Here is a 12,910-nt window from a genome sequence, read left to right as displayed (position 1 = left end):
TTACAATTTCTTTCAGGGCTATGCTCCCTGGGTCGGTATTGGGTGTTGACGCTTTGTCCTGTTTTCTCTGGCTGTAGTTCCGGAGGGTTGCTTGTGTGGCCGGCCCGTGGGTCATCGAGGAGAGTGGTGTAATTTGTGGTCCGCTTTGGTGGCTCCTGCGACTTGGTCGCACTCACGGTACGGTACTTGCGAGTGGTTGGTGTTGGTGTGGAGGCCGGGATGTCTATCTACAGTCGTGGGGGGTCCCGGAGGTTCTAAAGGGTCTGTGGACAGGGGATAAAAACATAAAAAAAAAAAAAAAAAGAAAAAGAAAAAAAAAAAAAAGTAATAAATAAATATTGGTTTCGGTACCTGGAATGCCCTTTGCAGTGACCTTACGAGGCTAATGTTTGATTTCCTGTTTCGTTTTAATAGGATGTGATAACGGAAGTTATCTGCTGTGTCACCTCTCCGAGGAGGTTCGAGATTTGGGCAGTGTTCTCAGTGTATCCAAATAACATTCTGAGTATGTGATGTGGGATCTTCACCTGTTCATGTGAATCAGCTAAAAATAAAAATAAAATAAAAATAATAAATAATCTAAAAAAATAAATAAATAAAAAGTTGGGTGGCTTTCCCGCTGTGCTGCACGGCACATGGCAGGGGGTGATTTTCTTTCTGCTTTGCGGGTGGTGTATACATAGGGGCTGGGCCCGCGAGTGGGTGGCCTTGCTGTCGGCGACCGGTTTTTCCTATCTGTTTTTGGGTCGCTTAGTGGCGGCTGCAGGTTTTTTGGTTGTCGCTTTTGCGTTGTTTTTCTGATCCGAGTTTTTGCGCTAGCTTTTTTCAGGGCTATGTGGATGGGGCACTTTTTCTTTCTCCTCGTCTCCTTCCATGGGACTTGGGTGTCTGTGTTTTTGGGTGCCTATTTTGTGCGTTTCATGGTAAAAGTTTAAAAAAATAAAATGAAAAATAAAACTAATAAAGGCCCGTCGGTTCGAGACTGTTTAGGCGATCCGTGACAAGCAGCTCGTGCTCCATGAGGGTCCGCGAATTTACTGTTTTGTGAGTTCTGGATTTGCTCTCTTTTTGTATCGGGGCCGGCGGAGGTGGCTGGGTTTCCGGAGAGGGTAGCGCTGCACGACGGCCGCGGGCGATCTGCATGTTGTGTTGCTATATTCGCCCAGTTTGATGTTTCCCAGGTGTGTTTTTGTTTTGAGAGCGGCTTTCGAGGTGGTGCGAGTGCTGCAGCACCCTTCGGTGTATGGGCGAGTCTGAGAGATGAGTTCACACGGGTTATAAAAAAAATAAATAAATAAATAAATAAAAAAATAAATAAATTTAAAAAATTGGTCCTGGTGGCAGGTACCCGGATTTCCTGGAGAGGAAAAGTGTTGAGCGGATTTCCTGGAGAGGAAAAGTGTTGAGCGGATTTCCTGGAGAGGAAAAGTGTTGAGCGGATTTCCTGGAGAGGAAAAGCGCTGAGCGGATTTCCTGGAGAGGAAATGTGTTGGGTGTGCTGGGGGGCTGGAGGTGGCCCCAGGTGTTGGCTATCCACTATCTCTTGGGTGGGGGTCGGAGCCCAGTGTAGGGCTAACTGGTCTCCTCCGTGGCGGTAAGAAGACGGTGAAAGCGGGGTCAACCCGGGGTAGACCTCCACACAGGACGGTGTGGCAGCACCTCTCGGGTTGGTAAGAAGCCAATCGGTGTCTTTGTTACAGTTAAATTGTTATTTATATAAGTAATTTTATAAATAAAGCTGTGGCCTATCCCCACCCACGGAAAAGTTAAATTGTTGTTGTGTCAGTTATTATTTAAGTATTTATTGTAGTAAGGGGGAGGGGTAGTTATAGCCTGCTAGGAGCTAATTGTGTCTCAGCAGTCTGGAGGGGCAAGCTGTGCATAACTAGCTTGCCCCCTGACTGGTGAGCAGTAAGAGGTTAAGAAATATACAGGCAAGGTTTTTAGCCCCCTCCCCCGCCTGTAAAACTTGCAAATGGCTACAGTGGTATGTCCCATGGGTGGGGGGGGAAGGAGTGCACCAATCAGGGGTTTAATAGTTTCCCGGGCTTTCAGAGGCCCTCCCCTGGGTATTTATAGCTGTGGTGCCTCCCTTCCCCCCTCAATCTGCCCAGGACCCGGAGTTTTGCCCTCCCTCCCTCCCTTTTTGTATCTTTGTTTATTGTAAGTCACAGCTTGGCGGTAAGAAGACGGTGAAAGCGGGGTCAACCCGGGGTAGACCTCCACACAGGACGGTGTGGCAGCACCTCTCGGGTTGGTAAGAAGCCAATCGGTGTCTTTGTTACAGTTAAATTGTTATTTATATAAGTAATTTTATAAATAAAGCTGTGGCCTATCCCCACCCACGGAAAAGTTAAATTGTTGTTGTGTCAGTTATTATTTAAGTATTTATTGTAGTAAGGGGGAGGGGTAGTTATAGCCTGCTAGGAGCTAATTGTGTCTCAGCAGTCTCAGTTTTCCCCATGTTAGGAGCATAGTTGTCCCCCAGAGTAGGCAGCATAGATGTCACCCAGATTAGGCAGCATAGATGTCCCCCAGATTAGGAGCATACTTACTGGCAGTGGAAGGTGAGCGCAGAGGGCCCCCCGAGTGGATGGACCATGTGGCCGATAGGCATCAGCCAACCGACTACGTAGAAGCTCCCTGAAGTAGGTCAGTTTGTCCTCCCTCTCAGTGGGTGTAAAAAAGGCCCCCATTCTGGGCCGGTAGCGAGGGTCTAATAAGGTGGAGATTCAGAGGTCATCGAGCTGACGAATTTTGACAATTCGGGGGTCACTACACAAGCAACTCAGCATGCATCGTGCCATTTGTGACAGTGACTCACTGGGACTACCTGCCTCCATCTCCACTGCATACTGCCACGGTGTGTCTGGGTCCTCTGTCTCGCCTCCCTCGTAATAACCCTCCAGCTTCTCTGGCTGCTCCTGCTCCTCCTCTCCTGTCCAATGACCAGAAACACCGGCCATCTCATCCACTGTAAACTGTGCTCCGCTCGGCCCCTCATCATCCACCTCCAGTTCATCCCCCACAGGACTCATGTAGCCTTCTGATGTAGGCGCAACATCTCCATTGCCGTGATCAGCCATGTTTTCAACAATTTTTTAGAGTAAATGTAGGAGTGGAATTACGTCGTTCATGGCATAATTCGAGCGACTAACAAAGAATGTGGCTTCCTCAAAGGGCCTCAGCAAACGGCAGGTGTCACGTATGAGCTGCCACTCGTTCACATTGAAGTTACACAGGGGAGTACTCCTATCTGCTTGTATCATCAAAAAATCCGTGATGGCTTTTCTTTGTTCGTATAGTCTTTCCAACATATGGAGGGTGGAATTCCAACGTGTGGCAACGTCACAAACGAGACTATGTTGTGGGATACCGTTCTGACGCTGCAGCTCAAGCAAAGTGTGCTTGGCGGTGTACGAGTGGCTGAAGTGCATGCACAGTTTCCTTGCCATTGTCAGGACGTCTTGCAAATGGGGACTTGATGAACTTCTTGACAACCAGATTCAACAAGTGTGCCATGCAGGGCAAATGGTTCACACCTCCTTGTCGCAGCGCGGCCACAATGTTCTTCCCATTGTCGGTCACCATGGTTCCCATTTCCAGATTTCGTGGAGTAAGCCATACTCGGATTTCTTCCCTAATGAACTTCAGCAGTTCCTCCCCTGTGTGACTCCGTTCGCCAAGGCAAACCATGTGAAGGACGGCTTGACACTGCTGTGCCCTACACACGTGGTACGATGAAGGGCCACTGAGATTTGGACTTGCAGTGGAGGAACACTGCCCGAACTGTGGCACCCTACGCACTGACCTACTTCATGGGCTTGTGACATGCGCCAAATCCCACAGCTTTGGGTTTGACCTATTTCTTCTTCTTTTCTGCACACTCAAGGTTACTCTGCCAGTTTCTCCATCACTTGTTGTCCTTCACATTGCTCCTGAGAATGTGTCACTTACTCTGCTCTTACATATCATCCTGCTGGTGGCCAAGCATTGCCTATTGGCCCACTGGCTAACAGCACAAATGCCATCCTCCTCGGAAGTTATTGCCCAGGTTAAGCGATACATGTCTCTTTACTTTTATGTTGGCATTCCTGACTGACGCTGAATCAAAGGGGTATTCCAGGAATTTTTTTTTTTTTTAGATCAACTGGCTCTAGAAAGTTAAACAGATTTGTAACTTACTTTTATTAAAAAATCTTAATACTTATTATACAATAATTATACAATAATTATCAGCTGCTAGAGTTGAGTTGTTCTTATTTGTCTGGCAACAGTGTTCTCTGCTGACATCTCTGCTTGTCTCGGGAACTGCACAGAGTAGAAGAGGTTTGCTATGGGGAGTTGTTTCTACTACAGTTCCCGAGACAGGTGTCATCAGAGAGCACTTAGACAGAAAAGAACAACTCAACTTCAGCAGCTCATAAGTACTGAAAGGATTATGATTTCTTAATAGACGTAATATACAAATCTATTTTGCTTTCTGGAGCCAGTTGATATATATAAAAATGTTTTTTCCTGGATAACCCCTTTAACATCACTGTTACAGCCATTCACTTCCACGTTCTGGTACCTCACATGGGCCATATCAGGGTCTTTGCGTAGATTGAGGGTACTCTCCTCTCCTTAGATCGGGGGAGGTCTTCTAACCATAGAGCATACTGCTCTTGTACAATTGCTGCACCTGAGGGGACCTCAGGTATTCCCTTTCCTTTATTTCTATACCTCCGCTGGAAATGCCGATTTATTTCATTTTGTTATTGTGATGTCCCACTACCTGTTGGCCCTGTCAGGTTGGGTCCCTCAGTGACCTGGGGCTCCCCGGCAGGGACTCCCCTTGTTCTCTTGTTAATTTAATAAATGTAGATTATGCACCTTTACGAGCTGATTCTAATGTCTAGATAGTATACAGGACCTGTGGAGGACTCAAGAACCTGTGAGTAATCTTGTCACATGTTATGTTATGCAGTTATAGGATTTGTTGCAACATTTACTCCCAGAGAGCACCAGCTTTAACCTATGACCCACAGCTTGACCAATGGGCTATAATCCAGCCCCCTCACTATATAAAGGGGCAGCCATCTTAATTCTCTCTCTTTGAGTTATGTGCTCATAGCTGTAACATCCAAGTCTTTGCTGAAGCAGCTACCAGAGGCCTTAGAGTCAAGTGTTCAGCATCTGGAGTACCACAAAGCTACAACTCTCCAGTAAGTCTACAAGTCTATGTCTGCTGTCACTGAAGTCAGTCAAGTCCTGCACATAGTACAAGTCATGTCTAATTACAAGTTAAGTTTATTCCTCCATTATTAAGTATTGGTCCAGCAAGCTGCGAGGTCCTCTGGGTACTGGCCACCTCTCTAGGAATTCTGGCCATAGCTGTGAAGATAATTACACCTGTCTTCTATTCAGTAAAGCCTCTGTTTACCATCAACTGGTTGTGGACTCTTTATTCACTACTAGCCCATGGGATAGCGGAGAATCCGGGCATGTGCTGTTCCGGAACCCATAAATCACACTGGCGTCATGAACACATAGGGGTTAATATCATCGGACCCCCGGGGTTAATAACATCTAATCCCACCACTCTCACCGCAACACCTGCGGTCCCTCCATTCACCGCAGGGGTGCACTACATTGGTACGAATTGGGGCCGTTCTTTGCTATAATCAGCTCTGCCAATGCGAGGATGGATAGGGGGGGTTGAGTGGGTGGGGAGGGGATCAGTGTTGAGAATTTGTTGAGGTTGGGGTCGTTCTGTTACCTAGGGATCCTACTATGTTTTCCTACTGAATATCTGTTATGCTTCCCTTTTGCATTAAGGCCTGTATAGGGTATGCCCCGTTTGCGTATGTATAATATTCACAAAATGTTAATAAAAATATGTTTAAAAAAAATGTATAAGGGAGATTTATTAAGAGATTTAGGGATTTCTTTTTGCTTACAATAGGGCGATCCTAGTGTATTATATAGAGCTCATAAATGTATTATATAGAGCTCATGTTTTTTTTCTAAATAAGACTGTGTACAAGATACTTTACTATAATAAGTTCATCTATCTGCTTTATATGCTATACAATTACTTTTATATGTTTTATACAAAACTTTGTATATCTTGTGTGGTGTCCCGGTACCGTATTGCATACCGTACTTTGGTTGGGGGTCCCCAAAGTCAGAGTTCCTAGGAACTTTGGGGGTCCGCTTCTCTAGTCATCCCCTAGTCACCCCTCATCTAGTTAATAAGGTGTTAAATTGAGTGTGTAAATACTGTAGATAATATGTTATTACCTGCATAACGTCGTAGGGCCTTCGGGTCATGTGCTGGGGCTCCAGAACTCTATGGTAGGTAAAAGGACCTTTGGTGGTTCATGGGTCATGTGATTACCCATAATACTTTGTAACAGTGAATGACAGATGTATGGACCAATCCTAAAACGGCCAGCCCCTGCCCATATAAGGGAGCTGCGTCCAATAATCTCTCTCTTTCCTCGTGGGCTGCTGATGAGAAAAGATCTGCGCAGCTGTCATCGGCAATTACTGGGCCAAAGCCTTGCGGGATCACTGGACCTAAACAAAACCCCTAAATCCAGCAGATCTTACAAAATCCTACTAAGCTAAAGAACTTAAAAAATTCCCAACCATACGTCAATCTCTGTTAAGATGTATATAGACTTTGTTATAAGGACTGTTCCTGTTATTCCATGTTACAGAAAATCTTCTGTAATGTTTCCGAAAGTTTTCAGCAAAGCTCTGGTTGTGGACATTCTGTTATTCTACCACTCCCTATCGCTTTTGGGAATGGTGGCGATAAGCCAAGCTATACAGTATTAACCCTCACTCTGGCTTCACGACTGACAAGAGTTAATCACCCTTGATATACCGCATAGCAACACCCCAACTGCCATAACCCCCCCAAGGCACCACATTTGTATAATGACAAAATCTTCAATAACATTTGTTGAACTATTACAAAGTCGCACGTGTTCCTAAGTAATTTCATATTTCCTGGGCGGATCCCTGATTGGCCCGTACCGCCTGGCCAATCACAGCTGCCAACGGGAAAAATATGAATTTACAGTGTCGTAACCATTTTCCCCTGTGGGAAGCCAGGGAGCGGAGCGCAATGCTGAAAGCTTCCCTGCCTCCCTTTTCACTGCCCTTGCAGCACGACTACAACTTCCAGTATGCTTTTAAAGTAAGGACATGCTGGGAGTTTTAGTCGTGCGGTGCGGGCAGGAGATGTGCGGGCAGGTGACAAGCTTGTCACCTGCCCCACAACTACAACTCCCAGCAGGTCCTCACAGTAAGGACATGGTAGTTGTAGTCGTCATAGGCGTGCGCACGGGGTGTGCCGGTTGTGCAAAGGCACACCCTAATCACCGCGGCCGTGGCCCGCTGCTGCAGGACTTTTTTTTAAAATGCATTTTTTTTAAATTTGCGGCTCCGGCCGCTCTATTCCCCGTCCTCTGGCCGCTCTATCCCCCTTCCTCCGGCCGCTCTATCCCCCGTCCTCCGGCCGCTCTATCCCCCCTTCCTCCGGCCGCTCTATCCCCCGTCCTCCGGCCGCTCTATTCCCCGTCCTCCGGCGGCTCTATCCCCCGTCCTCCGGCCGCTCTATCCCCCCTTCCTCTGGCCGCTCTATCCCCGTCCTCTGGCCGCTCTATCCCCCGTCCTCCGGCCGCTCTATCCCCCGTCCTCCGGCCGCTCTATCCCCCGTCCTCCGGCCGCTCTATCCCCCCTTCCTCCGGCCGCTCTATCCCCTTCCTCCGGGCCGCTCTATCCCCCGTCCTCCGGCCGCTCTATCCCCCCTTCCTCTGGGCCACTCTTTTCCCCTTCCTCCGGGCCGCTCCTCCCCCTTCCCCGGCCGTGCACACTGCTGCGCTAACTGCAGACGCAGGGGCTGCCCCGCAGCTGCGCACGTCTCCTTCCACCTCCTGGGATGATCCTGGCCGCAACTCCTGGCACCGAGTGTCCATTCCTCGGCATGAGGAAGAAGTGGGCGATGGTGCAAAGTGTTCAGCAGATGGGATTGGACGTGCCCGGCCTCTGACCCCAACATGGCTGCCGCAGGTGAGAAAAGTGCACAGACCGAGGACGGGAGGGGGGTGGGATGTATGATGTGTGTAATATGTATGTATGGTGTGTATTATGTATGTATGGTGTGTAATATGTATGTATGGTGTGTATTATATGTATGTATGATGTGTGTAATATGTATGTATGGTATGTATTATATGTATGTATGATGTGTGTAATAGGTATGTATGATGTGTGTAATATGTATGTATGGTGTGTATTATATGTATGTATGGTGTGTGTAATATGTATGTATGATTTGTGTAATATGTATGTATGGTGTGTGTTATGTATGTATGTATGTCTGGTGTGTGTAATATGTATGTATGGTGTGTATTATATGTATGTATGGTGTGTATTATGTATGTATGTATGATTTGTGTAATATGTATGTATGGTGTGTGTTATGTATGTATGTATGTCTGGTGTGTGTAATATGTATGTATGGTGTGTATTATATGTATGTATGGTGTGTATTATGTATGTATGTCTGGTGTGTGTAATATGTATGTATGGTGTGTATTACGTGTATGTATAGTGTGTAATATGTATGTATGGTGTGTATTATATGTATGCATGATGTGTGTAATAGGTATGTATGATGTGTGTAATATGTATGTATGGTGTGTAATATGTATGTATGGTGTGTGTAATATGTATGTATGATTTGTGTAATATGTATGTATGGTGTGTGTATTATGTATGTATGTATGTATGTATGATGTGTGTAATATGTATGTATGGTGTGTATTATGTATGTATGTATGTCTGGTGTGTGTAATATGTATGTATGGTGTGTATTACATGTATGTATAGTGTGTAATATGTATGTATGGTGTGTATTATATGTATGTATGGTGTGTGTGTAATATGTATGTATGGTGTGTATTATGTATGTATGGTGTGTATTATATGTATGTATGGTGTGTATTATGTATGTATGGTGTGTGTTATGTATGTATGTATGATGTGTGTAATATGTATGTATGGTGTGTATTACATGTATGTATGGTGTGTATTACATGTATGTATGGTGTGTAATATGTATGTATGGTGTGTATTATATGTATGTATGGTGTGTAATATGTATGTATGGTGTGTAATATGTATGTATGGTGTGTATTATGTATGTATGTATGTATGTATGTATGGAGTGTGTAATATGTATGTATGGTGTGTATTATGTATGTATGTATGGAGTGGGTAATATGTATATATGGTGTGTATTATATGTATGTATGGTGTGTATTATGTATGTATGTATGGTGTGTATTATGTATGTATGTATGGTGTGTGTAATATGTATGTATGGTGTGTGTAATATGTATGTATGTATGTATGGTGTGTATTATATGTATGTATGGTGTGTATTATGTATGTATGTATGTATGTATGTATGTATGGAGTGTGTAATATGTATGTATGGTGTGTATTATATGTATGTATGGTGTGTATTATGTATGTATGTATGGAGTAGGTAATATGTATGTATGGTGTGTATTATATGTATGTATGGTGTGTATTATGTATGTATGTATGGTGTGTGTAATATGTATGTATGGTGTGTATTATGTATGTATGTATGTATGGAGTGTGTAATATGTATGTATGGTGTGTATTATATGTATGTATGGTGTGTATTATATATGTATGTATGTATGGAGTGTGTAATATGTATGTATGGTGTGTATTATGTATGTATGTATGGAGTGGGTAATATGTATGTATGGTGTGTATTATATGTATGTATGGTGTGTATTATGTATGTATGTATGGAGTGGGTAATATGTATGTATGGTGTGTATTATATGTATGTATGGTGTGTATTATGTATGTATGTATGGTGTGTGTAATATGTATGTATGGTGTGTGTAATATGTATGTATGGTGTGTATTATGTATGTATGGTGTGTATTATGTATGTATGTATGTATGGTGTGTATTATGTATGTATGTATGGAGTGGGTAATATGTATGTATGGTGTGTATTATATGTATGTATGGTGTGTATTATGTATGTATGTATGGAGTGGGTAATATGTATGTATGGTGTGTATTATATGTATGTATGGTGTGTATTATGTATGTATGTATGGTGTGTGTAATATGTATGTATGGTGTGTGTAATCAGGGCCGGATTAACGTAGGGGCGGATGGAGCTGCCGCTCCAGGCCCCTACATGAAAATAGGCCCAGTGGCCTGCACAGACGGCCCGCATAGGCCGCCCGGCACCCACGATAAATATGATAGCAGAAAAAGAGGGCCGGCCCTGCTTCTTACTTAGGGCGCTGGGTCACTGCAGGCCGCTGCAGAACTGTTTTCTTTTTATACATAGTTAGCCTCCGGCCCTTTAAGGTGAGTGCAGGGGCCGTGGCCGCAATGCATCTCTGAGAAGAGAGCCAAGGGATGCTCCTCCCCCTCCCCCCACACTCCTCTGTGTACAGGCTGCAGCCCTATTGGAGCAGGCAGGTGCTTTGCTTCCTGTTCCATTGCTGACTACATCACCCGCCCGCGCCGAAGGGGAACAGGAAGACTTCCCCTGCCCACCGCTGTGGCCCCTCATACAACAGGTAATTTTCCGGGAGGAAAAGGTTGAGGGGCAAATTGCTGTTTGGGGGGTCAGTGGGAGTTAAATGGGCAATTTCTTAATGTTTCCTGGCCAGGGGGCCTCCAGCAGTTTTAAAAATACAACTCCCAGCATGCCTTTGGCTGTCCAGACATGCTGGGAGTTGTAGTTTTGCAACACTTTATCTATCTATATCCTATCTATCTATCTATCTATCTATCTCTCATATCTATCTCCATCTCATATCTATCTCATATCTATCTATCTCATATCTATCTATCTCATATCTATCTATCTCATATCTATCTATCTCATATCTATCTATCTCATATCTATCTATCTCATATCTATCTATCTTATATCTATCTATCTCATATCTATCTATATCCTATCTATCTATCTCATATCTGTCTCCATCTCATATCTATCTCATATCTATCTATCTCATATCTATCTATCTCATATCTATCTATCTATCTATCTATCTCATATCTTTCTATCTCATATCTATCTATCTCATATCTATCTATCTATCTATCTCATATCTATCTATCTATCTATCTATCTCTCTCATATCTATCTATATATATCTATCTATATATCTCATTTCTATCTTATATCTCAGTGTTTGCTGACCATGTTGCCTCCAGCTGTTGCAAAACTATAACTCCCAGCATGCGTTTGGCTGTCCAGGCATGCTGAAAGTTATAGTTTAGCAACAGCTGGAGGCACCCGGGTTAGGAAACACTGATCTATCTATGTATCTAATATCTATATTATATCTGTGTTTCCAATATACCATTGTACCCAATATACCAGTGTACCCAGTGTACCCAATATACTAGTGTACCCAATATACCAGTGTACCCAGTGATACAATGTACCCAATATACCAGTGTACCCAGTCATCCAGTGTACCCAATATACCAGTGCACCCAGTGATAGTGTACCCAATATACCAGTGTACCCAATATACCAGTGTACCCAATATACCAGTGTACCCAATATACCAGTATACCCAATATACCAGTGTACCCAGTGATACAATGTACCCAATATACCAGTGCACCCAGTGATAGTGTACCCAATATACCAGTATACCCAATATACCAGTGTACCCAGTGATACAATGTACCCAATATACCAGTGCACCCAGTGATACAATGTACACAATATACCAGTGTACCCAATATACCAGTGTACCCAGTGATACAATGTACCCAATATACCAGTGTACCCAATATACCAGTGTACCCAGTGATACAGTGTACTCTCCCCAGGGCACCGGCTGCTCTTCTGCCCCACATAGTGGATAGTCCTGATGGGCAGGGGCATATACTGTCACTGGGGTCCGGGTATATACTGTCACTTGGGTCCGGGTATATACTGTCACTGGGGTCCGGGTATATAATGTCACTGTTGTCCGGGTATATACTGTCACTGGGGTCCGGGTATATACTGTCACTGGGATCCGGGTATATACTGTCACTGGGGTCTGGGTATATACTGTCACTGGGGTCCGGGTATATACTGTCACTGGGGTCCGGGTATATACTGTCACTGGGGTCCGGGTATATACTGTCGATGGGGTCCGGGTATATACTGTCGATGGGGTCCGGGTATATACTGTCACTGGGGTCTGGGTATATACTGTCACTGGGGTCTGGGTATATACTGTCACTGGGGTCCGGGTATATACTGTCACTGGGGTCCGGGTATATACTGTCACTGGGGTCCGGGTATATACTGTCACTGGGGTCCGGGTATATACTGTCACTGGGGTCCGGGTATATACTGTCACTGGGATCCGGGTATATACTGTCACTGGGGTCCGGGTATATACTGTCACTGGGGTCCGGGTATATACTGTCACTGGGGTCCGGGTATATACTGTCACTGGGGTCCGGGTATATACTGTCACTGGGGTCCGGGTATATACTGTCACTGGGGTCCGGGTATATACTGTCACTGGGGTCCGGGTATATACTGTCACTGGGGTCCGGGTATATACTGTCACTGGGGTCCGGGTATATACTGTCACTGGGGTCCGGGTATATACTGTCACTGGGCTCCGGGTATATACTGTCACTGGGGTCCGGGTATATACTGTCACTGGGCTCCGGGTATATACTGTCACTGGGCTCCGGGTATATACTGTCACTGGGCTCCGGGTATATACTGTCACTGGGGTCCGGGTATATTCCTCTTTCCTTCCTCATTAAACTAAAGGGCTCCTGTTTTTCTTGTCCTGGGTTTTCAAATATTTTTTTT

This window comes from Hyla sarda, assembly GCF_029499605.1.
Source record: "Hyla sarda isolate aHylSar1 chromosome 10 unlocalized genomic scaffold, aHylSar1.hap1 SUPER_10_unloc_1, whole genome shotgun sequence".
In the NCBI taxonomy this organism is placed as follows: Eukaryota; Metazoa; Chordata; class Amphibia; order Anura; family Hylidae; genus Hyla; species Hyla sarda.
This window is presented reverse-complemented; position numbering follows the sequence as displayed.